Here is a 14,721-nt window from a genome sequence, read left to right on the forward strand (position 1 = left end):
TCGGTTGTCTGCAAGGACCCTTGCTCCTTGTTGGGGCATGCACAAGTGAAGCCTAGAAAAAAATTACACAAATATGCTAGAGCTGTCCTTGTGGGTCACATGCTCAAGTGAGGGTGTGCTCTCCATATACTGACAATGCAAAATAAGATCTGTTTTATGGGAGTGATTTTTGAAAACGTTATTTCATTCAAATATTCAGTTCAGTTCAGTTCAGTCGCTCAGTCGTGTCTGACTCTTTGTGACCCCATGAATCACAGCATGCCAGGCCTCCTTGTCCATCACCAACTCCCGGAATTCACTCAAACTCACATCCATCAAGTCACTGATGCCATCCAGCCTTCTCATCCTCTGTCGTCCCCTTCTCCTCCTGCCCCCAATCCCTCCCAGCATCAGGGTCTTTTCCAATGAGTCAACTCTTCGCATGAGGTGGCCAAAGTGCTGGCGTTTCATACAGTTGATGTTTAATATGTTAATTACTGCTGTGCGGCACAGTGACTTAGTTTCACATATATTCTTTTCTGTTATGGTTTATCACAGGATAAAGTAACATATAGTTCCCTGAGCTATACAGTAAGACTTAGTTGTTTATCCATCCTCTATAAAATAGTTTTCATCTACTAATTTCAAGCTCCCAGTCCATCCCTCCCCCGTCCCCTCCTCCTTGGCAACCACAAGTGTGTTCTCTGTGTCTGTGGGTCTGTTTCTGTTTCACAGATAAGTTCATTTGAGTCATATTTTAGATTCCATATGTAAGCGTTGTTCTGTGATATTTGTCTTTTCCTTCTGATTTACTTCACTGAGTTAGATAATCTCTAGTTCCATCCATGTTGTTGCAAATGGCATTGCTTCCTTATTTTTTATGACTGTATGACTAATACACTATCGTATGTATGTATGTATGTAATTCTGCATCTTTATCCATTCATCTGTTGATGGACAGTGAAGTTGTCTCCATGTCTTGGCTATTGTGATTAGTGCTGCTGTGAACCCTGGGGTGCATTTATCGTTTTGATATATAGTGGCTCAAACTATAAAGAGTCTGCCTGCAGTGCAGGGGACCCGGGTTCAGTCTCTGGGTGGGGAATATCCCCTGGAGAAGGGAATGGCAGCCCACTCCAGTATTACTGCCCAGTGAATTCCAGGGACAGAGGAGCCTGGCAGGCTACAGTCCTTGGGGTCACAAAGAGTCGGACAGGACTGAGCAGCTTCCACTTTACTCGTCTGTCCAGATAGATGCTCAGGAGTGGGGTTGCTGGATCATACGGCAGCTCTGTTTTTAGTTTTATGAGGCACCTCCATTTTGTTTTCCATAGTGGCTGCACCAACTTACAGTCCCACCAACCGTGTAGGAGGCTTCCATATGGGAGTGTTTTGAATGAAGGGCAGTGAGAGCTGAGGAAGGGGGAAGCTGATTGTGACCAGGAAAGGTCGTGTATTCAGCATGCATGTACCGAGCCCCTGCTTTGTGTTGGGCACTGTCCTGGGTGACACAGATGCAGAGGGCATGAACGAAGTTTAGGGTTTAATGAGAAGACATAAATAACAATAAACAAATAAATGGCGAGTTTCAGAGAATGAATATGAACCATAAAATAACTAAAGCAGATAACTGGGATGGGGCTGGGAGCTCTTTGTGCTCAAGAAGACTGCAGAATATGTTACAACAGAAATGAGACAGAAATGAGTGACAGATAGGTATCCACAGGGAGATCAGGGGACAGAACAGTTTAGGGAGGGGACAGAAGCTGCAATGGTCATGCTAAGGTCAAAATTCCCCAGGGGGCAGCTCTGTCAAGTCTTCGAGACATGATGTGCACTCCGAGTGTCATTCTGAGGGTGGTCAGGTGCCATGAGAGGTTTTTCAGCACGGGGTGGTCTGGTTTATGTTGTTGTGGGTTTTGATTGGTCCACCTGTGGTGCAGAGAATGGAATATCCATTTAAATAGTGGGAAAAAAGAAGAGAAGAGAAGGCATTGATGCAGAATGAGGGTTATTTTTGAGACAAAGTCTATGGAACTTAATAAGTGGATGTAGAGTTTGAAGCCAAGGGCGACATGATGGACAATTGCTGCATCTTTGTCCTTGACGGGGAGACAATGATGGTGTCATGAACTGGGATGGGATGATTAGGTGAGGAATCAAGACCTCTCTTTGGGACATAGCAAGTGGACTTGTCTATTGAACAACTAAAGATCAGGCCACCTTGCTGTCATTTATTTAGCACACACTGTGTACCTGATATTATTCTAGGCTCTTAAGTGTATGGCCTCATTGAATCCCCAGGATAACCTGATGGGAAGAAGAAGGTGAGGCTCTTTGATGAGCACAGATAGCCAAGTGCTATTCAAACACTCGTCTCTCGCAGTTCTTATGGGTGAGGGCAGAGGCTGGCAAGGAGACCATACAATGGTATGTCCAAGTGGTAAGGCACCCTCCTCTCTGCACCAGGAGAGGAGAGCTCTCCTCCCAAGTGATGCCAGGGAGCAGACGGCCTCCTGTCAAGTTTCACTGACATCCTGATGGGCCCACTTCCACCTGCTGTGAGCTGATGAGGGAGAGAGAGAGTTATTGTTGAATTCCCAGCTTGTCCTTTTCGATATAAAGTTCACTTGTGGTATTTTTTTTAACTCAGGTTGCTAATGCGTCTTGTTCTCCGGAGTGTGAGGGACCCAGCTTCCCTCATAGCCTTTAATTAGATTCTGGATGATAACATCTTCACCGAGAAGCAACTGGTGGTGTCCCCTCCGTCTCAGGGGGAGGTAAAAGAATCTAATAAAGACATTCAGTGTTTCTAGGTGATGTGTTTGACAAGCTTTGTATTAACAAGAAGTCTTGTTGGAACTTTTTTTTCTTTCCCACCACGCTCCCTTCTTGGCCCCGGATCCCTGGTATTTCGCAGGAGAATTCACAGAACTGAGAACTTGTAGCTTCAAACAGACCAGTGCACATCTCCACCTCTTGTCCTAGAGGGGAAGAGGCTTCCCCTTGATCTGTTTGCAGACTGTAACCTTTATGAGGGATTTAGTGGCAATAAAGCCTCGGAACAAAAACTCAGCTTAAAACCAACTGACAGGTTACTTTGCACAGCAGTGGGGCCACTTTCTGGGCCTCTGGATTCAAGGCCAGACAATGAGATGTTCCTTCCATTCACCTTAATTATTCCCAAAGATGCTGGTCACAGGGAGGGAGGTATAACTCACAGTTTCGTTTTGATGTCTGCAGCATCAGTACTTGGATGGAGAGAGGCAGAAACTCCCCTCCGAGCTCCTCTGAACTTAACCTTGCAGGTGCTTGAGGGAAGGAGAGAAGTCTGTGGGAAAATTTGGGCCATACGGCAGTCCAGGCGGGGTGGGGAGGACTCCGCGGCCACTTTCTCACTGCCGTCAGCACAATTCTCCACTGCACGTGGTTTTATAGCTTGTGTTTGAGCATGTAACTACCAGTGCTTTTAGGCAATTAGAATTAAAATGCTGATGACGCCATCAAAGCAGCTGAGAATGGAAGCGATCTTGGCACCACTGGCAGTCAGCAGATTGACAGCCTGGAGATGCCGGGTTCCGCAGAGTTGAGTGCAGGGCCCCTGGGAGGCAGGGCCTCGGTCCCTGCCCTGCCGCTTTGCCCCTTGGCCCCCGTCTGACCCAGATGAGGCAGCCTGGGAGTAAGGGATGATTGGAGCCTGGTCTCCTGGGAAGCTCTCAGGGCAAGAGGGGAGTCCGAACAAAAAGAACCATTTCCAGGAATCTGGAAGATCATGGTGACACGTACAGACACATCTGTGTAATGTTTTCTCTCAGGATGGCCAAGGGTGAAGTTCATCATGGGGTCTGGTGAACAGCCGCGCCAAGGGTTGTAGAAAGACTGTTCTCTCTGCAAGGTGTGTTTCTGAGAAGAAGCAAGAACATTCAGAACATCCAGGGGCAGAGTTAGTGAACATCTTCCTGAATGGGGAGAGATAAAATCCCTGCTGAAAATGCAGTGGGAGCATCGGAGCTGAGGACATAAAACTGAAGTAGGTAGAGGGTCCCTGCACCCAAGGCCACGGCTGCCTGCAGGACCCAGCTGTGTGTCCTGAGCCAGATGGGGGCTGTTTCACCTTTCTCTGCAGATCTCTGAGGCTTGTGCAAAAAGTCTCTCTGGAGGATGGGGTCTAGGATACAATAAGATGGTAGCCACACTTGGGTAGCTGTCCTTAACTGGCCCCTCGAGTTTCATGGGCATCAGCTGTGTGCCTTCTTTGGAAAGCGAGAGCCACCGGAAGATACCAGAGGTTGTTGTTCAGTCGCTCAGTTGTGTACAACTCTTTGCAGCCCCCATGGACTTCAGCCCTCCAGGCTGTCCTTCACTATCTCCCAGAGTTTACTTAAATTCATATCCATTGAGTCAGTGATACTATCTAACCATCTCATCCTTTGCCACTCCCTTCTCCTCCCACCTTCAATCTTTCCCAGCATCGGAGTCTTTTCCAATGAAGTCAGTTCTTTGCATCAAGTGGCCAAAGGAGCTTCAGCTTCAGCATCAGTCCTTCCAATGATTCCCTTTAGGATGGACTGGTTGGGTCACCTTGCAGTCCAAGGGACTCTCAAGAGTCTTTTCCAACCATCACAGTTCAAAAGCATCAATTCTTTGGCACTCAGCTTTCTTTACAGTCCAGCTCTCATATCCATACACAACTATTGGAAAAGCCATCGATTTGATTACACCAGCTTTGACTTTGCCAGATGCCAAGGCAGAAAAAAAAATCTGCTTGAAGAGGCCTAGGGGCAAGGCCTCCAAGGACGTGGCGAGGCTGTGGCTGCTGGGACCAGCAGGATAAGACAACTCGTGGTGCATCTCCCCAGCCCCTGTGTCTGCGTGGTGTGGAGGAAGCTGGCTCTAGGTTTGCTGTCAGGAAGCCCTGCTCAGCCCTTCTGGGTTAGCTTTTATAGCAGACCCTAGTGCTGTTTATCAGGAGTGGATTGGACTCTGTATTATGTTGATTGATCACAGTAGCATTCATCTGTGGTATAATTAGCAATTCACTAAGTGCTTTCAGTTATGGGACGTATTTCATCTGATCCCAAAGCCCTGTAGGCAGAGCTTAGGTCTCAGATCTGCCACTTCCTAGCTCACTGGCTTTGAGCGAGTTAGTAGTTGTTTACAGCCTCAGCATTTTACGTTAAATAGGAAAATACATGGGTTCAGTTCAATTCAGTCACTCAGTCATGTCTGACTCTTTGCGACCCCATGAACTGCAGCACGCCAGGCCTCCCTGTCCATCACCAACTCCCGGAGTCCACCCAAACCCATGTCCGTTGAGTCAGTGATGCTATCCAGCCATCTCATCCTCTGTCATCCCCTTCTCCTCCTGCCCTCAATTTTTCCCAACATCAGGGTCTTTTCAAATGAGTCAACTCTTTACATCAGGTGGCCAAAGTATTGGAGTTTCAGCTTGAGCATCAGTCCTTCCAACGAACACCCAGGACTGATCTCCTTTAGGATGGACTGGTTGGATCTCCTTGCAGTCCAAGGGACTCTCAAGAGTCTTCTCCAACACCACAGTTCAAAAGCATCAGTTCTTCGGTGCTCGGCTTTCTTCACAGTCCAACTCTCACATCCATACATGACCACAGGAAAAACCATAGCCTTGACTAGACAGACCTTTGTTGGCAAAGTAATGTCTCTGCTTTTGAATATGCTAGCTAGGTTGGTCATAACATTCCTTCCAAGGAGTAAGCATCTTTTAATTTCATGGCTGCAATCACCATCTGCAGTGATTTTGGAGCCCAGAAAAGTAAAGTCAGCCACTGTTTCCACTGTTTCCCCATCTATTTTCCATGAAGTGATGGGACCGGATGCCATGATCTTCATTTTCTGAATGTTGAGCTTTAAGCCAACTTTTTCACTCTCCTCTTTCACTTTCATCAAGAGGCTCTTTAGTTCTTCTTCAATTTCTGCCATAAGGGTGGTGTCATCTGCATATCTGAGATTATTGATATTTCTCCTGGCAATCTTGATTCCAGCTTGTGCTTCATCCAGCCCAGCATTTCTCATAATGTACTCTGCATATAAGTTAAATAAGCAGGGTGACAATATACAGCCTTGCCATACTCCTTTTCCTACTTGAAACCAATCTGTTGTTCCGTGTCCCATTATTTATCAATTGTACAGAAAATATTGGAGTCCTCTTTCCAATTTTCCTCATGAAATCATGTATGTGAATCAGGTTCTTGATGCCATTTTGTTGTACCCTCATTTTCATTTTTGAGGACCTCAGTGTTTATAAATTTTAGTTGATTTCTCTCTAATAGAGAATCTGTAGTCTGTCTGACTCCCTGTATGAATACCTTGGGTTAGCTGCATCACCTCTCTGAGCATCAGCATCTTTACTGTACAATGCAGGGAATGTGTATGGGTTCCCTAGAGTATTTAAGAGGAAGCAGCAAGTGATAAGGAAATTCCAAGATGGCTCAATAGTTAAAAAAAAAAAAAAAAGTCCACCTGCTAATACAGGAGACTCAGGAGACAGGAATTCAATTCTTGGGTTGGGAAGATTCCCTGGAGGAGGAAATGGCAATCCAGTATTCTTGCCTGGAGAATCCCATGGACAGAGGAGCCTGGCAGGCTACAGTCCAGGGAGGTCGTAGAGAGTCAGACACGACTGAGTGACTGAGTGCACACACACAGCAAATGTTAAGCCCCTGACAAAGCACTTGGCGTACAAGGTGTCCTTGCTGTCTCTCTTTCCTTCATGAACTGGTCCCTAAAGAGCTGAGTGTGGAGCAAGAAGCCAGTCATGTGCCTTCCACCCAAAGCAAGGTGCTTTCACACTAGAACTGGAAAGCACTCGCCCTGTATGGATATCGTGATGAGCAATGATTCCCTTACATCCGCACTTTAAACAATTGATGAAGAGAGCATTCTTAGCAATTTCTTGGATGTTGCCAAATATAACAGCGCACTGATGGTGGCAGGTAGGTTGCTGTGAAATTCAATTTGCGCTAATATGCCCGGAAGCAAGAAAGCATGGCGTGGGGCCCGCGTGGTGTTTACCCTCCTCCCCCCGTCTCTATCAGGCATGAGAAAACCAGGTCAGGATCAGAGCTTGCAGAAACTTCCCCCTTTCAGTGGATCCTGAAAGGAACACATTCCGAACTTCGGAACCAGTGGCTTATGACTAATCCCAGATAAATCACTAGCTTTTCTCCCCGGGCTTCTTGATTTTTCCCCTGCAAACAAGAAGGGTTTTAATATGGGGAGTGAGAAAGAGTAAGATGTAAGAAATGACAAAATGATTCTGGGTAAAGAAATAGCAACCCGCCCGAGGCTGTGTCGTCAAGGAGTTCTCTGTATTTTCAGACTCTAATTTGGGATTCTGAGTATCTAGGATCTAACCTCTCCCTTCTGGCGAGTGGAGAGAGCCAGCACAGTGCTGGGGCAGGGGTAGGGGAGGTGGAGGGGCCTTTTGCAAACCCCCACCCCACACCCACTGCATCCCATGTCCTCACCTTAAGACCCTGCTGCTGCTAAGTCACTTCAGTTGTGTCCGACTCTATGCGACCCCATAGACAGCAGCCCACCAGGCTCCCCAGTCCTTGGGATTCTCCAGGCAAGAACATCGGAGTGGGTTGCCATTTCCTTCTCCAATGCATGACAGTGAAAAGTGAAAGTGAAGTCGCTTAGTCATGTCCACAGGCAGCCCACAGGCTCCTCTGTCCATGGGATTTTCCAGGCAAGAGGACTGGAGTGGGGTGCCACTGCCTTCTCCACCTTAAGACCCTGCTTACCTCAAAAGCACTAGTAATTCTGAAGAAGGGATGAACACCCACTTGGGGAGTGGTCAAGCCCATCTCAGCCTCTAAACAAAGTGTCCTTCTTCTGCTCCCGCACTGCACCTGATGTCTATATTTAGCCTCATCTGAGCCTCTAGAGATACACATTGTTAGTAATATCGATGAATCACATTTGAATAGTACTTTGTGTTGAAAATATAATTTCTCACAGTTTTATCTGATCCACAGAGCGTGTGCTTTAAAAAGGCAAGATAGGTGTTCATATAATTAAAATAATCTGTGAGTTAAATGATTGACATGAGCTTATACAGCTAGAAACAGTCACCCTGGGCTTAATACTCAGGTTTCTGGGGCAAAGCTGAGGATTCTTTCTATCAGGAGATCCCACAGATCCCACGATACCTGAAGACATTTCCTACTATACAAATATTTGTCCTGGAAAAAAGGAAGAAGGGAAAAGGAACGAAGAAAAGACAGGCTGACTAGTCTTTTCAGACAAAATAAGCCAAGAGAATGCCCCTCAGTGGACTCAGCAGTGGGTTTGATGGATCATTTCTCTGTCACGATACAGGGACAGCTAGGACCCCTGGTTGCAAGAGGCGGCAGTTACAGCCTGCCTCACATGAGTGCTCCCCAGGAGCTGCGGCTCTGGGGTCCAGTGTACAGGGCAAGGCTGATGCAGACGAGAAGGAAGGTTAGGAAGAGCCAGTGATGGATAGGGAAGATAACGACACCATCATGCAGACACTGGAAAGTCCAAAAGTATGCTGATGAAACCTCTCACCCACTCTCCTGATAGAGACCGATGCTATGTAGGAATAACCAAGGGTTGTGTGTGGACAGGTGGTCACAGGGAGCTGCAAAGCCAGGTGCCCGCCATGGGAGGGTGCGTCAGCAAGACCCCAGGCAGGGCACCCACACTCACTGCAGTACCTGTGTGTGCAGAGAATCCATCTGGGATCAGACATAAGCTGCAGTCTGTCTCACCATCTGGATAACCTGGCACACATCACTAACAGCTCACAAAGCCTTAGTTTCTTCATCTGTAAATCGGAATCACAATAGTGCCATTTCATAACATTCTTGTGAGATAAAATAAAATAATGGAGTCACACTTCCTATAAAATTTCTAACGCATAACAGAAATTCACAGTCTCAGTGTGTATATGAGACGGTCGAATTCTATTTTTGTGTGCCCATCCATGATTCAACATGCATTTCTTATTTTTCTAACCCATCTATCTGCTCATTAAAAAGAAAACACTTTAAAATTCTGCATTATAAACTCCCTACACTTTACAGATGAAGATGTACCTTCACCTGTAAAATGTAGGGAAGGAAACAACGAGGGTGACCCAGGCATCTCCGATTGCCTGGAACTTTTCTGGTTTCAGCCTTGAAATTCCCGTGTTCTGGCAATCGCCTTGTGCACCATGTGTGCTTCGCTCAGTTCTGTCCGATCTTTGCGACCCCATGAACTGTATCCCACAAGGCTCCTCTGTCCATAAGGATTCTCCAGGAAAGAATACTGATGTGGGTTGCCATGCCCTCCTGCAGGGGATCTTCCCAACCCAGGGATCGAACCCAAGTTTCCTGCATTGCAGGCAGATTCTTTCCTATCTGAGCCACCAGGGAAGCCCAACTTCCAGGTAAACCAGGATAGTTGGTCAGCTTGGAGATAATATCTACTTGTGGGATTAATGCAGGGCTAAGATACAGTGGGGCTTCCCAGGTGGTGTGCAGGGTGAAGAACCCACCTGCCAATGCAGGAGATGCAGGAGACATAGGTTCGATCCCTGGGTAAGGAAGACCCCCTGGAGGAGGAAATGACAACCCTCTCCAGTAATCTTGTCTAGGAAGTCCCATGGACAGAGGAGTGGTGGGCTACAGTTCTTGGGGTTTCAACGAGTCGAATATGACTTAGTTACTGGAAAACAACAATTTAACAAACAGGAACCATTGAAATTATTATATACTCCGAAAGCCTTCAAGGGCTATTTAGAGATGTTGAGGAAGTTTAGTTATTTCCATACGGCCTTGTCAAAGCACTCATTCATTCCTTCATTCAAAACCTACATGTTGAACACAAACTGTGTTCTGGCGTCGTGTTGTGTGAACAAGACAACCAGCTGGGCTTGCATTTTCCTTGGGAGAGCAGACCATATGCAATAATCTGGTGTGGGGTGTTCTACATCAGGAAAGATGATGGAGGAAGGCTTCCTGGAGGAGCTAAGATTTAAACAGCAAGACAGACCTGGCCGGGTGAAGAGTGGGGAGCAAGGAAACTATGAAGAACCAGAGAATGACCTGAGGTGTTTGGGGAGGAAGGGAAGCCAGTGGCTGGACATTCCTACACCAGGTTATGGACACAGGCCTGGGTGTTTCTGGACACCAGGAAAGCTGGGGGTATTCCAGATGGGTCCTTTTAATTCTGTAAAGACACAGGTCCCAAGGCCTTAGCTGTGATGCAGCCCTTGCTGTGAGAGCAGTCCCAAGCTGCCATGGGCATCTCAGATCTTCACTGCAGAGAGGAGGTGAGGGTCAGGGGGTGGGTGTGAGGAGGGGGGACATGCCCTCAGCAGCAAAGGCAGCATCTAGGATGCTTAGATCTGCATGTGTCCTCAGGAGCCTGGTCCAAGGCACTTCTGCACATCCTCAGCCCCACAGGACCGTGAAAGGCTAATAAAGCATCTTAATTTGCATTTAATAGGGTATCTACTGTGCGCTAAAAACAGCCAATTGCTATTTATTAATGACATAATTATTAGAACTTAACACCTGGGCAGTGGAGGCTACATGAAGAGTGAGGAAGTTCCCCAGAATACTGTTTTAATAATTATGTTATTTAATTATTTACACATTTGAATTAAAATTCAATAAGAGCCAGATTACACCTTAACATAATACATTAACGTGGAACTCGATCCAAAGAGCATGGCTGAGGGGGTTTCCACCTTTCTTTCCAAACCTAACCTGACCATTTCCCAATTGTTCTGGTTCGATAGGGATCGATTTTCTAGATTCAGACCTCAGAAGTTGGCAGAGATGTCACATGCATCTATGTGGAAATAAGCTGATGGCCTCTTTTAAGGGTCCATGGACTCTTTGCAGATCTCAGACTCACCCCAGACCTCGATTGTGTGATCCCAGCTGCCAAGAGGACAGTCCTGCCAGTCTGCTGGTCCCTCGTCATCCCCAGGAGCTGGTCTAATACAGAATCAAACTAATGTTCTGCCCCAAAGAAGTTACGCATGTAACGTAAATGAATGAGCCATCCAGCTGCTGTTGAACAGAACAGCCTTCATGTCAGACTCCAGGCTCCTGAATCCTCCACCTGGGAAATCCCCAGGCACCACGGCTTGACCTTGGCATTGCTCTCAAACCCACCCTTTTCTTTCCACCCTTACAGAGCCCATGGTTTAACCCAGGCCTTGAAGATCACTTGTAGAAATTGATTTCTCAACTCAAATTTCTGTGTAATTGCTCTCTCTGACACCTTGTTACAGGCTTATTTTGCTTAAAGCATATTAATATGTATATATATTTACTATATACCTATATATAGTATTTCCTCTTTTAAACAATTTCAAATGCTTGCCATTGCCTATAGGATGGAGTTAAAACCCAGGAAGTGAGTTAATCCTTGAGTGGGTTAAATTTATCTACCATTCATTTTGTGTTGACATGACATACATATTTGCCAAGCACTGTGTGTGCATGCTCAGTCTTGTCCAACTCTTTGCGACCCTATGGACCGTACCCCGCCAGGCTCCAATGTCCATGGGATTTCCTAGGCAAGAATACTGGAATGGGTTGCCATTTCCTCCTCCAAGGGATCTTCCTGACCCAGGGATCCAGCCCATGTCTACTCATGTCTCCTGCCTTGCAGGCAATTCTTTCCTGCTGAGCCACCAGGGAAGTCCTCACCTAGTACTAAAACTCACTTATTGCATACTTCACATAGCTTGGAACCTCTGTAAGTGCATTTCACAAACGTACCCCTAAGTCCTGAGAAGAACGCTGTGACATACATGCATTTGGCTTCATGACATGAAGGTGTGAAGCGCAGAAGCTTGAGGTGATGGAGCCAAGACTGCCCAGCTTGAGCGCAGTAGATCCAGGATCTGGACCACTGCTCTCCACTGCCTCTGCATCCTCACGTGCATCCTGGATTCCTGCCTTCCCATCTGCGCCTGTGCACTTCTGCCCCACCTGAAGCAGCTTCACTGCCTTCGCCTTCTTGATTGTATCTCCATTGTCGATCCCAACACTAGATTCTGTGGCCCAGGAGAAGCTGTTCCCATACCCTCACTGGCTGTGATTCTCCCACGCTGACTCACGGAACTTAATGTCTGTACTGCTGGTGTCCAGTCACACACAACCCTGTGATGCACTGGGATGTTTATAGGCAGTTTCCCCCAGTAGATTGTAAGGTCATGGAGGGTCCACAAAACATGTGCATTTCTGCACATCATGTATACACCTAACCCACAGTTATGTATGCAGTAGGTGTTCACTCAATGCTTTTTTTTTTTTTCCAATGTGGACCAATTTTAAAGTCTTTATTGAGTTTATTACAATATTGCTTCTGTTTTATGTTTTAATTTTTTGGCCATAAGCCATGTGGGACTTTAACACCCCTGAGCAGGGATCAAACCCACACCCTCCACATTGGAAGGCAAAATCTTAACCACTAGACCATCAGGGAAGTTTCTTACTCAATGTTTGATGAGTGACTTTTGGCCCTTCCTCCTTCGGTAGCTGTTCTTCCATTGACAATGATGCCTGGCCATCAAAAGTCTTAATAATAGGATTTTTATAACATCACCTCCTTTGCCTGGAATGCCTTTCCTCCTCAGAACTGATTGATGTTTACTTATCTCTTGGGACTTGTCTGAGGTCTCTCATATCCAAAGAGCCCTCCATGACATCCATCTCCAGACTGGCTAGGCTGTCTCTCTCTGCATTTCTTCACCACCTTATCGTATTACATTAGAGGGATTTGTTTCTGTTCTGGTTTTTGCATCTCTAGACTGTGGACTCCTTGAGGACAAGCACTATGTCTTTTTATTGTCATGTTCTTGGGGCTGAACACAACACTGGCATATGGAAGTACTCACTGAATATTGATGGGTGAATGAATGAACAAATGTGTGAATGAAAGCAATGCAATCTTAGTATGTTTCTAACAGCCTGCTTGATTAGCCAAGGTAAGATGCAGGATGTATCCATGGAAACAAAATAAAATTGTAAGTAGCCCTATCCATTGGCCAAAATCTTATGAACATGTATTAGCCACTATCACAGTGCATCCTTGTCAATTTAGTTTAATTTTACATACTGACAGCATGTTAGAAGTTGCCACCTGGGGAATGATACTTGTAATCTCCTTGCATCTTAGGCACTGTGCCAGTTTGGTTCTGATAATTGGGATTGCACCTCTGGCCAGACCACCTCACCTCTCTGCCCTGAGTCATCTGCCTTTCAAGTTCATCTGAGGGCAATCTGCCATCTTCAAGCTCTACTCTGAAGCAGGCTTGAAAGGCCAGCGAGCATTTCACCAACTTCAGCTGCATGAGTTGGATGAGTTCCAGTTGTGAGAGGAGGGAGACAATTCTAGATGGTTCTTCCAAGCATGAGGTGTGATGGTCTCATTTGATATACTCACTCTGCTGACAGCTCTGGCCCAAAGTGCCTCCTCTTCCACTCGGGGACTGTCCATTGTTCTCTAGTGTATGATTAGCAGATTAGCTATCATGTAAGAAGCCAGGAAAATGAACTCCCAGCAAGCCCTTCCAAAGCAAGAGTAATTCATTACCCAGCCTGATTTCCACTTAAAATGTACTTTGAGCACACTTCCAACTACAAACCCTAAATCACCCTGTGTTCACAAAGTCCATCATTTTTTATTTTATTGCGTGGCGTTGGCGTGACATAATCCCTTGCAGAGCATCTCAGAGTGCTTTACAGATCAATAAATTACTTACCTGCAGAGTTGAAGCGATGTCTGCAAGGCCAGCACCGTCATTCTGCAGCAGCCTGTCCTCTGAGAAACAGGCAAGGCTGTGCGATTGCCAAGTGGGGCCAGGATCAGGGCTGGGGCTTCAAGAATTACATCCCAGTTAAAACTGTGTGTATAAAATGCATCAGATTTAAATGACTTAGAGAGCTTAGGAATTGGGATCCTTCAGATGGTCAGCAAATCAAGTGTTCAGTCATTAACTCATCAAGTTTCTTTCCCTTCTGGAAGTTTCAGTTTAGCTTTTATAATGACACAGCCATAAATCACAATGATATGTCTTAGAAGTTTCAGATCTTAGAGGCTGTAGTCACTCCCCAGCCCTGGCTACATCCACCTTCACACTGCTTCTACGTGAAGCTCCATGTGGATTTAAGTCTAAAAATGATGAATTGGTGCTAGCTTTATGCAAGGTGCTGTATTGGAGACAGCAGAAAATAAAATGATGAGCAAGACTCCTGTACAGTGTCTTCCAGTATAATCATGTATAGTCAAGGGAAAAAAAATGACACATGTTACATAAGCCAGCTTATTTTATTTTTTTTTAAGCCAGCTTATTTTAATACTGTGGAGGAAGCTACATGGTCTCCAGGATGGAGAGGCAGTGCCCTTGGGCATGGCCTGGAAGACCTCCTGGAAGGGATGCTGGCTCAGCCAGGCCTTGAACGATTCCAGTCAGTCTAGACAGTTGGAGAAAGGTGCTAGGGGATCAAAACCAGAAGCAAGGGCTTGAGGCTCAGGAAACAAAGTCCAGTGAATGCTTGTTAATGCGCATTCCTGGTTGGGTGGGGCTTAGAGATGGATGGGAAGTCAGTTTTCAGGAGAAGGAGGGAAAATGGCCAAGAACAGCTATCTGCAGACACCCGCATTTCTGGAGGAGAAAATCCAGCATAATCAGGAGTGAGTGATGAATAGTTCCAGAAGAGAAAAGAC

The 14,721-nt window shown here is 46.2% G+C and overlaps 1 protein-coding gene across 4 annotated transcripts in view; it reads left to right on the top strand.

Moving 5' to 3' along the window:
* The window catches only part of NTM (neurotrimin), a 409,668-nt gene that overhangs the window by 272,128 nt on the left and 122,819 nt on the right, over positions 1-14,721 (top strand). The gene's annotated exons all lie outside the window — the stretch shown is intronic.

The sequence above is a fragment of the Capricornis sumatraensis genome, chromosome 8 (genome assembly GCF_032405125.1).
Source record: "Capricornis sumatraensis isolate serow.1 chromosome 8, serow.2, whole genome shotgun sequence".
Classification (NCBI taxonomy): Eukaryota; Metazoa; Chordata; class Mammalia; order Artiodactyla; family Bovidae; genus Capricornis; species Capricornis sumatraensis.